Raw genomic sequence first — 19,742 nt, 5'->3', positions numbered from 1 at the left:
CTTGTAAACTCACAACTCTAGTCCTATTAAACTGAAATTCTTGGGGGGATTTTATTGTGAAAGAATAAAACGAGAGCTGTACCAATTAAGGTTTTCATTGTGTGCTGAGCCAAACTCTAGGAGGATGGGTGAGGATGGAAGTGTTCTAAAGCCCCCCTTTTTATGAATTTATGAAAAACCACATAGGATTTGATTATAAATCACATGGAAACATTATCTGCTCAAAATGGAGGAAACAATACCGTCTGGCTTCACTACCTGTTATTTTTACTATCCTAAAGTTAGTGAAAAGATCATCAGTGTGCACCACCCCCTACCCCCAGCTACAGGCTGTTTTGCTGCCAATTTAGACAATCCCTTTGGTGAAAAAACACATATAAAATATCCAATGGTGGCAACCCATGGGTTATCTTATCACTGACTAGGTGTGCAACTATTAGCTCCATAAGAAAGAAAAGATGAATGGGAAGTGGGCCTCACATTCTGTGGAGCTATACTGGCTTATGTCATCCTTCTGAACAGTGATGGGTTGATGGAGAGACCACTGGTATGTCCTCCTGAATAGATAGGCTGCAATACACACAAATAACATACAAGGCAGAAGGAGAAAAAACACTTTGCCAGCAAGGTCTAACTATCACCTGCCAGCAAGGTATAACTATCACCCCAATTGATATTATTGTGATTTGATTTTTTCACTTTCTGCCAATTATTGTTCTGGCATTCAAATAATTTTGTGATTCTATATAACCACAGAGCCTGGTTGCCATAACTCTTTCATTGTCTGGGACTCCATGTGTACAAGGTGGGCAATATAATATTTTCATTATATCCACTAGCAGTATTGCCAGCTCTGGGCTGGGAAATACCTGGAGATTTTAAGGGCAGAGTCTGGGGAGGACAGGATTTGGGAAGGGGCGGGACCTCAGCAGAACAGAAGAAAATACTTTGCTTGTACCAGCTGGCAGGCAGGACTGTGAGATGAAAGGGCCACTCCCAGCCAGTGTAAAGCCTGCTTATCTCTGCAAACAGACTGGGAAGGGATTTGTTTATTCAGTTATTGCCCCATATGTTCCTTACTCTCAGTGAATTTTTTGAAGCAGGCAGGTTTCACACACAAAGGGAGAATAAAAACAAATACAGCAGGCCAGACAAGATGCAAGAGACCAGTGGAGATGAAGGATATGATTATCTCTGTGTGAGAAATCAGTCACCTTAAGATGTGAGAAATTTCTGTATCTGCAATCACATGTAAAAGCTTTAAACATCCTTACAGTTCTCATGATACAAATCCGGTTTACTTGCTGTTATCATCAGTATGGCGTAAAGGCACCCAATTCCATTCACATGGAAAGCAAGCAGGATTTTCTAGCCCCCCCCCCCAAAAAAAAAGGCTCAGGAAAGGGTGTTCACCCCTATTGAACACCAGGACTGAAAGAAGACAGAAAGGTGGAGGTTAGCCCTACTTACCTTTTTTTTTGTAACATACCAGACCAAATTTTGTAAAAACCAGACCCAGCATGCACATGTACACAGCTTGAGGAACCTGGGAAAGATAGAAAAGCTGAAACTCACTTAACATACTAAATCATGCTTGCTTGCTCTCATAATAAACGTTAGAAATTGAACTGCTTATACATTTGGTATGCTTTGCTAGAAATTTGGGAGGGAGGCTGGTGACCATTGTCATCTGTGAAAATTTCACCTCAGATTTGTGTGCATGTGGGTGAGGGAGGTGAAATCACACTCATGTGTCTTTCTCATTTAAACGAATGGAAACAAATATCAGATGGTTGCCCTAATATGAGTAGTTGCACTTCTGATACTGAAGAATCCAACTCACGGCTTTAAAACATGTAATCCAAATCTGAATCAAGCTCTTCTTTTATCACTTAATTCCTTATGCAAATATGTTGATGCTCTAGAGACAGTGGAAAGTCTAGTGGTTTTCTACCAGAGTAATTTTTGTGGTTTATAGTATGGAACAGTATCAGGCAGTTATTGAGGAAATGATCACATTTTATGTATCAAGGGTCTGCTGTTGTTTTAGACCAAAGTTCACAGAAGAAAATTATGGGATATTCCTGGGAAACATAGACAAGTAATAGTGATGCTCCTTCTGTAAAGGATAAGCTGCTCACACTAAATCATTTCCTTACATATTTACCACTTATGTGAATGTGTACGTTCCACATATATGCCGTGAGGAATGAATGCATAGCTTATGTGCCATATGGCAAATGGTGATAATTGCTGTCTTTTGTGAACTTCCCATACATGAGCTTGAAGTTCTCACATTCTCAGCTTTGTTTTTGAAGTATATAATTAGAAGTGTGAAGCAAAAGCAGATATTGGGAAAGAGGAGTTTCTTATGCCATGCTGAACATTCTCATGTGAATTGCCTAAGTCTGCCATGTGAATAAGAGGACTGGATAGATGCATCCAAGATTTTCTGTTCAAACACAGCCTCAGAATAAGACATGTTTACCAAGGAGCCAGAAATGATAATAAAGCCAAGCTGATATACTATGGTGGGGTGGGGGATAGAAATCTTTGCTCTCTACAGGCTGATATTTGCCTTCTTTTTTCATCCAGGGGATCCTGGGATGCCTTTTTCTCTATAAGTATATGAAAACATGGTGAGTGAGGGGAAAGATATGTAGGCTATAACTACCAGCCTTCCCACTCTGCAATATGTAGGTACAGAAGGACATTAGGTGTGTTCTGTGCTGTATCCTCATTCACAAGGGCCACAGTAATATCTTGAATTCATCCTAAAATGTTTTGCAGTGTGCACATAGACATACATTGCAGACCCCGAAAATTCCATTTCTGCAGTTTAGTATCAGGTCACTTTTCAGATCTGGCACCTTTTCTTATATTGTTACTTGCAAATGGTCTGAAGTGACAATACCTGTGAAACTTTCTTCTTAAATATAGTTTGACTCAGCCAGTTGCTGAAAGGATTTGTAAACTGATGTTGTCATTTTGTATTGTTTCAAAAGAGACTTTTCAAAATGCATCAGTATTGGCCAAGGCCTGTTCCTTTCCAGAGAATATCTTTGTGAATCCAGAATGTAAGGCACAATTTTCAAAGCAGCTCTTTGATTGCCCTGTTATTGCTCAATCACAAGAAGAAGAGTGCATGAGAGATAAATGAGATGTTCCCAGCTTCTTGTGTTTCTCAGTTTATTTCACGGGGCACATTTTTCACCTCTTTTCCCAGACAGCACTTTATCACAGCCATTTCCACCCCCTCCTCAATTACACCTTGCCCATTTTTCAATGTCCCCTCTTTGTTTCATACATGTATTTTCAACGATGATTAAAAATGTAATTGACAAACTTTCTGTACATATTCATCGTCAGCTTCAAAGAACAGAGATGTGATACCAGCCAACATAACTGATGTGTCACATTATCAGCTACTTTCAAGCAAACTGCCCTGAAAACTGCTGTAAATGTTAAAATACAATCCTAACTTTTAGGATAAGGGAGTCTGAATTCTGTGCTGCAAAATATCTGCCTGTTGCTATTGAAATGCTTTATACAAACCAATCATAGCCACAGATACTTAATTTATGTGCACAGTTTATTCATGTTGCACAGTTGCCCTCTGAGGTCATTTTTTTCACCCACAATGCTTAATTTTCCCCAGTATTGCCTCCAGTGTACACATGAAACTGCCTTACACTTATATATTTATTTATTTACAATTTTAGTCACCACTTACCCAAAGGATCTCATAGCACTTACAATACTAAAACAATATGGGATATTCTGGAACAAAAAATTAATCTTTGGTAGTACATTTGTTTTAATTGCTGCAATTCTTCCAAATAGAAAGAGTTTCAAATTTGACAATCTTTCTAGATGCTTCTTAATATTCTTCCATATCAGATCAGTTATTTTGAAACCATAATGAACTATATTTTGTTACATTAATTCCTAAATATTTTTTAATTTTTTGGTCCTACTGTAATTATATTTGTACTCAATTCTTCTAGTCTCTGTGTCAAAATAAATGTTATTATTTTGTTTTTCTGCTTGTTAATTTTCATTCCAACTACTTTCCTTTTTCCTCTATACTTTCTTTTAGTATCTGCAGAGATACTGTTTGTTGTTCTAACATGAATACCATATCATTTGCAAACAGTTATATAGTTTGTACTCCTCTTTGTTTACTTTAATTCCATGTAAAATTTTATTCTCTTTTAATTTTCTTGCCAACACCTCTAAAGCTGGAATGAATAATAAGGGTAATAGAAGACATCCCTGTCTAGTCCCCTTCACTATTTCAATTGGTTGAGATAATAAATAGTTTCTATCAATTTCAGAAAATTTTCTCCACATTCTGCACATTTTTATTACTTTAGTCATAAACTCCCAATGTATATTATTGAAAGCCTTTTCTGCATCTAAAAAGACTAAAACTGCTTGCTTTTCAATGGGTTTATTTAAGCATTCCATAATATTTACCTTACATTGTCCCTCAATGGGAGAAATACATTGTCCCTCAATTGGGAGAAAACCACACAGTTCTTTCGATATCATTCAACACCATTTTAAACCTGTTTGCAATAGCTGCACTGTATCAGATCAGTGGTTCATCTAGAACAGCACCATGTTTCCTACGATGGCTTGCCAGATGTCCCAAAAGGCTCACATTAAGATCAAGATTTTTTGCCCTGCAGTATCTACTTTTTATTTTATTTTATTTTATTGACTGCTGTTGTGATTCTGTTGATGTTCACATTGTATTGCATTTTGCCACTAAGTGTTTGCTGTAAATTACTTTGGGAGTTATGGGTAGAAAGGCAGGATATAAGTGCTTTAGACAAACAAAGAACTAAAAAAAATAACCCATAGTGAATAGATTGTTTTCTCCTCCAAGGTTGGCTGATCGGGAAACCATTGTAACAGGAAAATTAAATTGCTTTTCTATTGAATAGTGTGGGTACCAGGATACCAGCATTCTCTTCATTGAATTCAACGGCCTGCAGTGTCATTTGCACCCTTTTGAAGATACCCAGTTGCCTCCAAGAGAGCAAAGGAAAGCATCTGGCAATCTTACTGCAAGCTGACTCTCCTCCCAAGTTCAATAAATCTCTGATTCCTTTCCACTGCTTTCTCTACCTGTCAAAACCATTTTGGAAGGTACTTACTTCCACAGGGACCTAACCGCTAATTGCTTAGGGAACTCTTGATTTTATCTGCTGTGAGTGGAATTCTATAAAAAGAGCCCTGACCTTTTCTGAGCTCAACCCTCTGCACTATCCTGAACTGAAGTCCACAATCTCACAATGCTGATTACTCTGCACTTAACTAATGAAGAATGTGACATATAGAGAAACAGCAAGAAAATGCCAGCCTGTGTAAAGAAGAAATCATGTAGGCCATAATTCTCCCAAAGGCTTTGTGTTCAGGATTTAAATTGCAGCTAAAGTTCTCTCCTTTTTTCCTTACCTCATTTCCATTAGGAATACTTTGTCCTGACTGAGTGTTTCCTGCTCTCAACGGTGAAGGTAGTCTCCTCTGCAAGCACTGGCTTCTTACTGACCCGTGGGGTGACATCACATCTCTTGACAGACTATGTTTACAGGGTGCCTTGCCAATGACTTCCCCAGTCACCTGTACTTTACCCTCAGCAATCTGGGGTACTCATTTGACCAATCTTGGAAGGATGGAAGGCTGAGTCAACCTTGAATCGACTACCTAAAACTGACTTTTGTCGGAATCTAACTCACGTAGGGGGCAGAGCTTGGATTGTAATACTGCAGCTAACTGTTCTGTACCACAGGACTTCTATTCCGATTCCTGCTTATCCCCCAAAATATATTCTCAGTAAATTAAAACGCACACCTGACTGATAATTTGCTTGTTCAAATCTGTGCATTCCTTCTTTTGACACCCCTTCTTTACTTCATGATGCAAAGAGACTCCCTATGCGTAGCTGATTATATTATTAGCTTATATGCAGAAATTCCCCCTCGCGCGCGCGTGTGTGTGTGTTGTTTAGGATTTGAGGAGTATGGGTGTGCATATGCACTTATGAGACAGTGCTCTCAACTTATCATGAAGTGTAGTTGCACAAATGCATTCTGGTTAAATAAACTGATCTGCATACAAATTGCTCTAAATCATTTCGCTGGTCATGAGAATTTTGAAAAGAGTTTTAGTTTGAGACAAAGCCACAGATGCCACATTAGAAGTTCATTTGGTTGAGGAACTTCTGCTCAAATAGATTTTTCCCCCCAGAAAGAGCAACTTTGAAACACAGGTTTGGGTTTTGAATTTTAAACATCTGCTTGTAAATACCAACTGGAGCACTGGAGGAGCATAATCTATAGCAAATATTCCTTCCATGCTGGCTTCAAAGGGTACTTTAGGAGAAGCATTTTGAAATACTGCACTTTGAGCTGAAACATGGTCAGAACTATCATGAATTACAAAACAGAATATCCTTTCCCATTCCCAACAGATGTTTCAAAGGACTGGGAAAGACTCTTTCCCAGTTAAACATTAAGGCTACCAAGTACAGAACACTTGATTTTCAAAGCTGCAGCGTTAGACACACAAAAGAGCCACTGAATGGACCTCTGGGCTCTTCTATACTGTATACTGCAACAGTCCAGGGCTTGTCACTCAACACAGAGCAGCTGTCAGTTTTGGCTTTCTATTCAGAGGCATATTGAGTGACATGCTCCTCGCATCCCCAAGTAAGAAGAAATGGGAAGTTCTAGGAACAGCACTTTGCTGGTCAGGTTTCATTTGGAGGAGAGAATGTGGGAAATGTGGCATCTGCTTTACTTACAGATATAAATATAATGGGGAAAGAAAGAAATGTTCACATACAGGGGAATTTATGATTGTCAGTTTTCAGGTGGCAGAGGGCTGTCCCCCACCACAGTACCCAATTGTCCAGTGCTTATCAATGTAGCAGTGGGAGGGGAATGTGGCACTTCCCCTTCCCTCCCCGGGCCTTCAGGTGTGGGCTCCTTCCCTCCCTCCCTTTCCTGGGGGCTGACTTCCCCAGAGGTGTTCTCTTCCTGTTGGCCCGGAGGGCCAAGAAACAGTTTTGCCCACAGGGCACCTCGTGACGTAGGCTGCCCCGCCCTGGTACCCAAACCTCACCACCCAGGTCCCCGGTGGCTTCCCTCCCTTGGACTGGCTGTAGTTCCTTCACTAGCAGCCAGTTGTAGTTAGGCCTGCAGTCTCACCCTGGCCAGTTGCTTCACTGAGCCTTTGACTGCTTCTCCACGGCAAGTCAGCTCCCTGGCTTGCCCGCTCGTCCTCCTCCCTTCCTGAGATTTCTCTCTCATTAGACAGTCCCTCTTCCCTTCCTGAGATTCCTCTCTCACTAAACCGTCCCTCTTCCCTCCCTTCAACAGCCCGCTGCAGCGGCAGCTCCTGAGCTCTTGGGCTCCCTTCCTTAAATAATCTTTCTTGCTCCAAGGTCCTCCCCCTCCCCAGCTGCCGCCTCTCTGAGCTGAGCCAAGCCGGCTCAGCTGTGTTTCGGGCGCGGCCAGGTCTCTGCTCTTTCCCCACTTCCACATTCCTGGCTGCTGGCTGGATGCAAGGTCTCCCCCATGGCGACGCGTCTCTTTCCCGATCGCTGGTAAGTCTGGGTGCGGGGAGGGAGGGGGCGGGCGTCGCAAATGCCGGGACTTCGCCCGCACCCGGACAGGGAAAATATAATGACATCATTTCTCAGCAAAATCTAGATAGTGATGTCACAGACTACCATGATGTGTAGGAATTTCACTTATACCATAGAGATCTGTGGAATTCCTAGAGAATCACAGTAGCATGTGATGTCACTCAGAAATGACATTGTGACTTGGTAGTGCTGTTTTTTTTCCCCTGGAAAGCTCCCAAGGGTTGCAAGAACAGGCTGGCAACCTTAATTACTATGGGCAGCAGATCTGGCATGGGAGGGGAGAGAGAGAGAGAGAGAGAAAGAACTTTCACACAGGGCCAAGGAGGATTCAGGAGGACAATTGGTCTGGGCTTCAAGCTGAAAGGGGGGACTCACATTGGGACACTTGTTAATTTATTGGCATTTAATGAATTTTACAACTTGTTTTCATGCACATCATGTGTTATATCTTATTTTATTGAGAGTTTTCAAAAGCAAGAGTTAAACAGAACTTCTCTGTACCTCCAAGAGATAGGTCCAAGAGATTTCCCAACTTCAGCTTCTGTTTCCTATTTCTGCTCCAGTGGTCAATGGGAGAAAAATAATGTAATAAAGCATCAACAGGAGATGGCATGACATCATTTCCAGGGGAAACCCAGAAGTGACATCACTCTGCTCTACTAATCGTTTTACCATAGAGTTTCTGGTGATTTGTAGAAAGACATTACATCACTTCTGGGTTTTTCCCTGAAACACCATCATACAATCACCCTCTCATCTACTCCTTCCCAAGCTTCTGCTCTTTGCCAGCTGATCGTTAGCAGCCATACTGAGAGGGGCCTGGTTTCACTTTCAGACAACTCGTTACTCGCTCTCAGTCTGCATATCTCTCTGCATTCCATCTCTCACTCTATCAATACTAAACTCAAAGTAGTCTTGCTGAATAAGAATAGAGTGAGTCCATGAAGCAAGTGTATGCATACATTGTCCCTTCCTTCAGAGGACCTTCTGCAAGGTCTGATGGGTACTTAAACAGAATTGCTAGGAGAACATGCCCTGTCCATTAGCCTGTACTGAGGAGAGCAAGGAATATTAAATATTTATATTTTTTATTTAAAACATGGCAGTGAAATATAAAAACATTAAAACATAATTAAGCAACGAATAAATATATAACAAACAACAAATAAATATATAACAACATAAAAACACAAGTAAGCACATGAACAGGAAGAAGGGGCAATGAGAGAACTCCAGACCAAAAAAAAACCTTCTGTACCCACTGGCAGAAGACAAAGGTAGAAGGAGACTGGGGAATCTCTCCAGGGAGGCAGGTCCAAAGTTTTGTTACTCTGACTGAGAAAGCTTTTTGTTGGATTGCCATCCATCCAGCCTCAAATTCTGGGGGGGGGGGGGCACCCAAAGCAGGGCTTAAGATATTCCATCCCCAAGTCATACAGGCTTTAACTTGGGCCCAAAATTGGGTCCAGAAGCAAACGGGGAACCTGTGGTGAAACAAGCCTGGAGTGACAGGGTCCCCCAACCCCCTAGCCAACATCCTGGCTACAGCATTTTGCACCATTTTGTACCAATTGTAGCTTCTGTTCAGGGACAGGAATCGAATGCAGATGTTACCAAGAGTTGCTTCACTATGGAAAGGGTTTTTTTCCCCACAGGAAAGTTTGCAGTTGACTCACTAGCTGAAGTTGATGAAAGGTGCTTGTGGCCAGCATTGCCAACTACTTTTCCAGCAGGAGGCCCAGGTACAGCTATCACTTGTTCAATCACCTTTAATTATCATTATCATTATTATTTAGATTTTTATACCGCCCCTTTCTGTCTGGACTTGGGCAGTTCACAGAAGTATGCAAACAAATAAAACACAATACTACAAACCATAAAAGCAATAACTCAATTAAAAAAAACCTATAGTGCAACTAATTCAGATGGTAACTAGTACTGTCAGTGAGCTCAAAAATATCATAAAGGAGAAGATGGAACAATTCCTCCTAATTGAGGGGGTGGCAGGGTAATGGTGGATGGTGAGGGTGGAAGTCTGGTGGAACAGCTCTGTCTTGCAGGCCCTGCGTAACTGTACTGGTCTCATTAGACAGAGCATTCCACGAGATTGGGGCCATGGCTGAAGATGCCCTGGCCCTGGTTGAGGCCAGTCAGACTTTCTTTGGTCCAATGACCACAAGTAAATTGTTGCTCAATGACTGGAGCATTCATGGGGGGCTCTGGCAGGAGAAACTGTCTTGAAGGTACATTGGTCCCAAACTGTTTAGGGCTTTGAATGTCAGAACCAACATGTTAAACCTGATCTGGTACTTATGGATCCAGTGCAGCTGGTGGAGCACAGGTTGAATATGTGTCTGCCATGAGGTTCTAGTTAGCACCCTCGCTGCTGCATTAATCTAGATCAGCTGGAGCTTCTGGAGCAAGTTCAAGGTAGTCTTGAGTAAAGTGAGTTGCAGTAATCCAGCCTGGAGGTGACTGCTGCATGGATCACTGTGGCTAAGACAGTCTGAGACAGGTAGGGTGCCAGCTGTCTTGTTTGGCAAAGATGATAAAATGCTATGTGAGTAGCATTATTCACCTGGACCTCCATTGATAAGAAGGTATCCAGGTAAACACCTAAACTCCTGACCAATGACACAGCAACAAGCTGCACCCTGTCAAGGAATGGAAGCAGGGAATACCCTCCCTGCCTTCTCCAACTCAATCACAGGACCTTTGTCTTTGCTGGATTCAATTTCAACCTGCTCTTTTTCATCCAGTGGGGGCAGATGACCCAGGCACCACTTTCAATTGTCACTTGGGGGGCATTTATCTGGTCCCCACATGCTCCCCCAGAAGCAAACAGACCCTGACTTTGGCTAGGCTCAGGGTTCCCCCAGCAGCAGCGTGTGCTGAATGCTGAGCAGGGGGGCCCGGGGCCCATGTGCTGGGTGCAAGTGCGTGACCTCGTGACTGCCCATGCTCACTCCAAGGACAGCAACAACTGTGCTCAGCAACTGAGCGGCTGCCAAACCAGAGACAGAGGGGGAGAACCCTCCCCTCCAGGAGCAATCACTCCAGGGCCCAGTGGAGCAGAAGAAGAAGAAGAAGAGTTTGGATTTATATCCCCCCTTTCTCTCCTGTAGGAGATTCAAAGGGGCTGACAATCTCTTTTCCCTTCCCCCCTCACAACAAACACCCTGTGAGGTGGGTGGGGCTGAGAGAGCTCCAAAAAGCTGTGACTAGCCCAAGGTCACCCAGCTGGCATGTGTGGGAGTTCACAGGCTAATCTGAATTCCCAAGATAAGCCTCCACAACTCAAGCGGCAGAGCTGGGAATCAAACCCGGTTCCTCCAGATCAGTGTGCACCTGCTCTTAGCCACTACGCCTCTGCTGCTCCTCCTCCTGCTTGGCCCTCCTGCTTGGCCCAGCAGGTGCAGCAGCTCAGCCCTCACCCCCCAGGAGCAAGTATGGGACTGCCATGTTGTCCCTGGCCCATGCACCAAATTGCCCCGGCTCACTCATCCGCTGCTCACTTGGCCTACCCACCTGCTCACTTGGTCTCCCTGCCCACTCAGCCTCAACACCCTCCCTTTCTTTTCTGAATTCCTCATTTGCTGAGAGGTCATGAGGCTGAGTTACCAGGTTTGCCCTCTTCCTGGGCACTGCTTCTCCCCCCTCCCCCCAAGAATCCTCTGGGGCTGCCATCCTCTCCAAAGCCCCTCTCTATGCTTGAGGGCATTGTGGAAAAAGAATGGGCTCACTGAAACAGGAGCAGAAGTTGGGGTTTTGCGCAGTGCCAGGGGTTTTAAATACTCAGCAACATAGGGGAGGGGGCAGCCAGTGGAGGTAGGTGCTGGCCTGGGCCTGAAACTTTATGTGTGTTGCTCCAACTTTCTCCAAGTGGCCTTTAATGTGGAACCTGCTCAGCCTCACTGCCTGTCGGAGAGGTAGGCAAGAGGCGGTGCAATTTTTAGGAAAGGGAGCATGTGAGAGGAAGGCATCCTCTCAGTACTTGTCCCAGTCACCAATTACTGATTGTACACCACTGCACATTGATGAGTAGCTGGTCAGAATGTCATGGTCGAACAAGTTGGATTCTGCAGTAAGATCTAATCGCACCAGCAGCACCAACCTGTGATTCTGGCTTAAAATGGCTTTCTAGGTCCTTGTGCACAGAATATCTTTCTCAGTATCTGCTAACTCAACTTTAGCTGGAGATTATACCTGGGACCTTATGGAGCTTTTTTCATTGTGAATCAAGAGGTATGGATTTTATCTGTTTTTAAATGAAAGCTGGGAATTCAGGGGAAGTAGCTGATCGTGTCAATAGATCATTAAACTATTACTGTGCTATATGATCTAACAACTGCTATTTTTTAAAGTTTCAAACAAACAAACCTCCAGTAACGCAATAGGGGGGACTAATATGCGAATGCTTCATTACCAGTACAAATGCCTCTGATTAACTGTGACATCCTAAGCAGAGATGTGGCAATGTAAAGTGCCCTCAAGTCATAGCTGACCTAATAGCATCCCCATAGGGATTTCAAGGAAAGAGACATTTGAAGGTGGTTTGCCATTGCCCACTCCCACATGAATGGGGAGTGTTCTGAGAGAACTGTGACAGCCCCAAGGTCACCCAGCAGGCTTCATGTGGAGGAATGGGGAACTGAGCCAAATTCTCCAGATCAGAATCCATAGCTCATAAACACTGCACCTCACTGGCTCTTCTAAGGAGGCAGCAATACGATGCAGATATTGCTTAAGCTAGGAACTTCTTTCGGGATAAAATAAGGACAGGATCCTGTAAGTATGTCAAGCCACGGCTGATTCATGGCGATCCTTAAAAGGGTTTTCAAGGCAAGAGGTGCTCAGTGTTGGTTTGTCATTGCCTGCCTCTGCCTGGGCTGTGAGAGTTCTGAGAGAACTGTGATTGGCCAAGGCTACCTGACAGGCATCATGCGGAAGAGTGGATAATCAAACCTGGTTCTCCAGATTAGAGTCCACCACTGTTAACCACTACACCACACTGGCAGAGATACACCCTTCTAAATCTACTGAAATCAGTGTTGAGTGTAGAACAGTTATAGCAATTGTTACACCAATTGCAACTAATTTCAGAAATTGGGATTGCATAACTCTTGAATCCTTCATTTGAAGACAAGCCCAGATGCTAGTCCAATACCAGACAACACACATTTTATTTGCTGGATTTTTGGCACCATAATATTGTGACTGGGGCTTGTGCTATTAATGAGGTATTTTAAATGATTTTGGGTTAAATTTTGATGCTTAAAATCCAGTAATGAAAGCTATTGTATTCATTGACTTATTCTTGTAATGCCTCCTCTCCACAGATATCAACACACAGGGCTTGATCTCAAATGAAGAATTTGCTCAGACTTTATTGAACAGTTACACAATCCCAGTTTCTGAAGTTCCTTGCAACTGTTATAACAATCCAGGCAATAAGGCTTATTTGCATTTCTATGCCACCCTCCTTTCAATCCCTGCAAAGCTGTCTGCAAGTGTTAATGAACGAATTGCTCTTCACACATCAGTTTTACAGCTGGGTCTGCTTTTGTTTTGCTTAAACTGTTGAGAGATTAACAGGAACTCAGATGAAGGATTGTTGGGCAGATGGCTACTGCCTGATGGAAACTTTTCTTCTTAAACTTTTGGCACAAGGAACTTTTCTAATGACAAATTGACTCTGGCCCCTTCTGCGCATGCAGAATAATGCACATTCAGTTCACTTTCACAATGGTTTGAAAGTGGATTTTGCTATTCCACACAATAAAATCCAGCTTCAAAGTGGATTGAAAGTGGATTGAAAGTGCATTATTCTGCATGTGCGGAAGGGGCCTTTCTAAATGCTACAATTGCTGTAGACTGAGGCTTCTTCCAGGTCATTTATGAATAGGTTAAATAGCACTAGTCCCAAAATGGATCCTTGGGGAACTCCACTCCCTACATCTCTCCATTGTGAGAACTTCCCATTTACATCCACCCTTTGCTTCCTGTTTCTCAACCAGTTTTTAATCCATAAGAGGACTTCCCCTCTTATTCCTTGATTGCTGAATTTTCTCAATGGTCTCTGGTGAGGAACTTTGTCAAAAGCCTTTTGGAAATCCAAGTGGACAATGTCCACTGGTTCTACCTTATCCACATGCCTGTTTACACCCTCAAAGAACTCTAGTAAGTTTGTAAGGCAGGATTTGCCTTTGCAAAAGCCATGCTGACTCTTTCTCAGCAGGTCTTGCTTTTCTACATGTTTTATACTTTTTTCTTTAACAATAGATTCTACTAATTTACCAGGAACTGATGTCAAACTGGCTGACCTGTAATTTCCTGGGTCTCTCCCCCCCCCCCCCAGATCCTTTCTTAAAGATTGGTGTGACATTAGCCATCTTCCAGTCTTCAAGAATGGTGACTGATTTCAGAGATAAGTTGCATATTAAAATGAGAAGATCAGCAATTTCATGTTTGAGCTCTTTAAGAACTCTTAGGTGAATGCAATCTGGGCCAGGGGATTTGGTAGCATTTAGTTTATCAATGGCTGCCAGAACTTCTTCCTTGTCCACCATTATCTTCTCTAGTTCCTCGGATTCGCCTACTAAGAAGCTTGGTTCAGGTGTAGGAATTTTCCTCACCTCCTCTTGGGTGAAGACAGATGTAAAGAAGTCATTCAGCTTCTCTGCTATCTTCCTGTCACCCTTTAGCAATCCTTAGTATTGATTATATCTGTTATTTTGTCTTTTCCTCTCTGCTTGATTCTTTTTTTAAAAAAATAAATTTTATTGGCATATTTGGACTGGTTTCTTACAAACATATTACCAACTTTATGTTTCATCCAAATTATGCATTTCCCCCCTTTTTTCCCTCCCTCCCCATGAGTTTCTTTCTTCATTTCTTAGGTAAGCAGCAGCAGGTTCATTCTTTCTAGCCTCTTCTCCCATCTTTCTTCTATAACTCTGACCTCTCTCATCCAATCTGAAAGTTCAGTCCATATCTTCATCGTTTCGATTTGTCTATCTTGCCATAGTTGGTTTTGAGACATTATTTCAAATATTTCTAACTGTACTTGTTCCTAAACATATTCTAATTTCTGCATTGTCCATATCTTCTTATCTTCCCATCCCAGCGCAATAACTGCATGAACAGCTCTTATCATTATTTTGTACAACAATCTTTTCCTTTTTTCTATTCTGCTATTTTCTCTCTGCTTGATTCCCATCAATTTGTTATGGCATAGAAGCATGAGGCATATTATGGGTTTGTGTACTTGTGTACTTGTGTACATATGTGTACATGGGTTTGTGTACATATGGGTTTGTGTACTTGATTTTATTGCTATATGTTATAAAGTTGTGAGCTGCCCTGAGTCCATTATCAGGGAAGGGCATATAAATCAAGCAAATTAATAATAATAATAATGGTATTTTGACTTACTGGGGAATAATATCCTTACTGGTGTTGTCTTTATTCCTTCTGGTCAAGAAATAATTTTATTCCTAAATTACTTCTGAACTGGGCCTTCTTTGCTCAGTCTAAACTGACATGCCAAAAGAAGTCACTGTCACAGCACTGCTCTGCCAGGCCTGACTAGGACCCTAATGTTTATGATAGGAGTCAATGCTGTCATTAACCCACATTAACATGTTATTGCCAGTAAAGGGTAGGGGGACTTTATTGACTCTCTCCAAAGCATTGTAAAAGGGTGGTGACCCTTCCCCTTCCTCAAGTGTATCTTTCCCCAAATCTCCCTAAGGTTGCCAAGTCTAGATTCGGAAATTCTTGGAGATTTGGGAATAAAGCCTGGAGATGTCAGGGTTTGAGTTGGGGAGGGCCTCAGCAGGATATACACCATACAGCCCACCCTTCAAAGCTGCCATTATCTCCAGGGAAACTCATCTCTGTAGTCTGCAGATCTATTGTAATTTCAGGAGATCAGAAGGTCCCACTTGAAGGTTGACAATCCTATGACAGGTCATTCAACAATTATCTCATTAAAAAAATCAATAGCATCTATTGCCCATATATCCATCAGTTGGCTTTCACGTTAAGGAAGAAACTGTTTTTTTTAAAGTAGAGATGAGCCTGGGAATTTCCTTGCATTGGTATCTCATCTTGGGTATTGACCCTACTATTGAATGAGAAGTCAATTTCCTGCCATTTTTACCATCATGTGCAGAGATACTATAAGGTAATCTATGGCCAGTTATGCATGAAACCCTCTTCTCTGTGCAATGGGCTCATGGCTCTCCTCACCTTTTTCTGTTTACACATAAGGGGGCAGCCCACAGCCTGCAGCACAGTTTGTCTGCCTGACCTTTGGTTCCAGTCTCTCCATTTGGATAGTAGGCTAATCTGTGCATGGGAAGCAAAGGGGGGAGATGGGGGCACAGGGAGATGGATCCAAAGCCTTGAGTTGAAAGGACAAACAAAATCCCAGATTGAGAAGACTGGCTGACAGGGAACTCTTTCTTTTTGCAAGGAATGAATGAAAACTGGGAAAGAGCAGTCCAAACCAGGGAAGGACTGGGGGCTGCAGGGGGTCTCAGCTCTGGAACTAGCAAAACCCAGCTTGAAAAGACATTTTGGTGCATTGAGGGTAGGGAGGTTGAGAGAGTGTCTTGTTTCTCAAACTGCACTTGCTGTTGGATAAAACATAGCTGGAGAGTTCGGTGGTGTTCATTTTAATGGTCCTTTGTTGTCTTTCTCTTCCAGCACACAGTGCACTCACCTTTATTGGCATACCCACCAACAAACCAATGTGCCTCCCAGAACAGAAGTTCACCAATCAAGACAGGAAAAGCTTGCACTGTTCCTTGCAAAAGGGCTTTCTGTTAGTATATCAAGAGATCCATCTCTTGATATTAGCACTTAGAGAAACAGGAAGGAGCGAGCAACATGGAAGGGGAGCAGGGGAGAAGACATTCAAAGCAGCTGCCTGGGGGCAGAAGGAAGATCTCCAGGGCAAAGCTGTGTACACTGGCAGATCTCCCTGCTCTGGCAGTGAAGCAAAATTAAAATCATGCTAGAAGTGGTCTTGCTTGCTGCGGGGAGAATGAAAAGTGAAAGCAGAGTTTGAAGAAATATGTCTGTACCAGAAATCTTGCTGCAACAGATATTTGCCCCCACCATGCAGCAAATACCTTGTGCATAATCAGCCTACATGTATTTTACCTGAAATTACCTTCTTTTATGTAGATGTTGTATGAGACTAAATTCAAATCTGGTTTTAAATCTGGTCTGTAAAATGTATGTCTATAGAGTGGTAGATATCTTCTCTTGCATCCAGATGTGCAGATGCTTATCTGGTAAATCACCGCAAGACACGTCTTGGAATTGAGTGGTCACAATCCTTTTTATTAATAACATCCTTAACAGAAGTTGGGCATCAAGAGGAGCACATCCATTCTGCGGCCGGTCAGCACCCCTGGCTGACCCCGGCACCAACCCCAATCCCTATTGGGGAGGACAGAGAGGTATATAGCCACCAGGGTGGCTGCCCTTTGTGGCCCTCTAACTGCTGGGGTGTCAGGCTCAACTTGCAGATGCCTCCAGGGCATGCCCATGAACCCACCCCACCCCAAGCCTCTTAAGGAGGCCCCCAACCATGAGTAGGTCTGTCGTGTAAGCTTGGCCTCCCCACAAGGATGTGCTCCTCGCCCAAACCACCAGGGCTGTGACAAATAAAGCAGCCTACTCAACCCTTAAATTTAGGGAGGGCAGGTGGGTCAGTTTTGCTCCAGGTGTTGAAAGAGGCCGGAGCAACTGCGTGCTTCCTAATATATGGGGAGCGTGCTCCACCCTTTTCACACGTGCACATCATGCGATCAGGGCCGGGTGTGGTTCAGCCACCCAGCCAGCCCAGGGAACACATGCTCCCCGCTCCAGAGCTCTCTTTGTGCCCTGCCCCCTGTCGCAATTGCGGCCCAGTTGATTCTAGTGCCATTATTTAGGTAAACTTTGCTGATTTAAAAGGAAGCCATGACAACAACAGGCTTCTAAATTACACAAAGGGAAGGCAGGGGATGTCAGGGAGAGGACAGAGTAGAGGTCAGAGCTCTTAACAATTAACTAGAGGATGGCAACCTTTCCTTGCTCCAAAGGTCTTAGCAGGGTTGGTTGCTATGGCATTCAAACCATATCAGAGACACTCTGCTGCAGCCATGCCCTATTTTTGGGGGGTGGGGGACATATATCTTTTATATGTCCACTCTCAGGAGATACATACCTAGTACAGTTTTACAGCACTGATTATCTTGTCTGTCATTTTTACCTGATTGTAGGCACTAACTGTAACATTTCTGCTGTTGTTGCCAACTGGTCTGTGCCAAGGGATTGTCAATTTTGGCTGTTTTTTCATTCATTAATTTATTCTTCCTGTCATTCATAAAAGGGGTATGTTGATAAACTCTGCCTTTGTTTTCACTATGTGCCATTACCTTGAATAGCTGAGTTCTAAAACAGTTATTGTGAGCTCATGTACAAGCTTCCATCTGTCATGTAAACAGCTTTTGCAACAGAATTTCTTACTTAGGAAGAACAAAATGCTTCTGGACATAGTGCTAGACTTTCCCAAATACTCTTTTGTTTAGTGTTCTTCCACCTGCACAGCATAACTCAAGAAATTTGGTAAAAAAGAGTGCACTGAATTGTCATGATGCTAGCTAAAAATGATAGAGGATGGATCTTATTTCTAGTGAACAGATTAATATCCAGCAAAACATCAAGAAAGAATAGCTAAATGCGTACTTAGCAGATATCCCTTATTTTGATAGAATGTTTTTATTCACAAATACATAGAACAGATCTCCTCATTTGAAGAAGATTTATATAGGCATGAAACTTTATAAAATTGATACCTGAAGATTTACTTAGTCCCTTCCTTTTGAAATTTCCTTCTTTGAAAACTTCCAGTTGTGGTATTCTCAAATTATTACACTTGTTTAGTTAAATTTAAATTATATTGATAATCCTTTTTTTAAGCAGCAGCAAGCCTTTATTGGCACAGACAACAGTACAACAATAGTAAAAAACTGATTAAAAAACCATATACAGTACAGGAAACAAATGTTAAGTGGAGGGAAATCTACTGGCATTTAGTAATTTCCATGATAATCCTTTTTAAAGTTACAGTTTACAATTGAAAATACGAAAGACATTTCTGAAAATCATTCCCCCTTTGTGATATTCATCTTGTCCCCAAATGGCTTTCTTGTGTCTTTTGTTCTCTTCCTTCAAAAGGAAAGAGGAGAAAACCAACTATACTTGTTGATATCTGCATAATAATGCATGTTAAGTGTTTTGAGACCCATTCTCTAATCCGCAAACTCTTGTACTAGTACCTGTACCCAGTGGTGGGATTTAGCCTATTTGCACCTATTTGGTAGCTAATTTTTTGTCTAGTTCACAGAGCTGGTTGTAATCCCACCACTGAGTCCTTTCGGAACCGGTTGTTGAATTATTTGAATCCTACCACTGCCTGTACTGCTTAATTTGCATCCAAGTTGCAGTTGATATTAACAACAACAAATGGAACAAGAAAAAGACTGGAATACCTATTCAGAGTTGTGCACTGAAAATAATTTCTTCTCTCATTATTCTTTTCATTCACACAATGACTTGCTACGCTGGACAATAAACTGACCATGTTCCAGGTTAGTGATAAGACCCCAGGCCAGGGCAAGTGACAAATACAAGTATTAATCTGCATTGTGGAGTGTAAAGGATTTTTTAAAAACAATTCTCTTGAGCCCCGAAGGACTTATCCCATAAATCTTTTCCAGGTTTCTAAAGGAAGTTGTAGAAACTACTACTTTAAAAGGAGAACTGCACACAAAGATAATTAGGTAGTCTTATTCCTGCAAACAGTTTGGAATCAAAACTCCACAGGAATTCCTACAGATATTCTAATCACTGCAGGGCACATTCATGGGAAACCATCACAGAATTGTTGAGGTAGATTCATGAGATAGAAAATAAGTGAACTGTTATATTACATGTCTGTACTGGACTGCTATATTGTATGTCTGCACTGAAGTAAGAAACAAAAGGATCCCTGCATTTTCTGCTGGTTTTTTTTTTAGAA

The sequence above is a fragment of the Sphaerodactylus townsendi genome, linkage group LG05, assembly GCF_021028975.2.
Source record: "Sphaerodactylus townsendi isolate TG3544 linkage group LG05, MPM_Stown_v2.3, whole genome shotgun sequence".
NCBI classification, from domain to species: domain Eukaryota; kingdom Metazoa; phylum Chordata; class Lepidosauria; order Squamata; family Sphaerodactylidae; genus Sphaerodactylus; species Sphaerodactylus townsendi.
The sequence above is the reverse complement of the archived record's forward strand: the minus strand, read 5'-3'. Positions refer to the sequence as shown.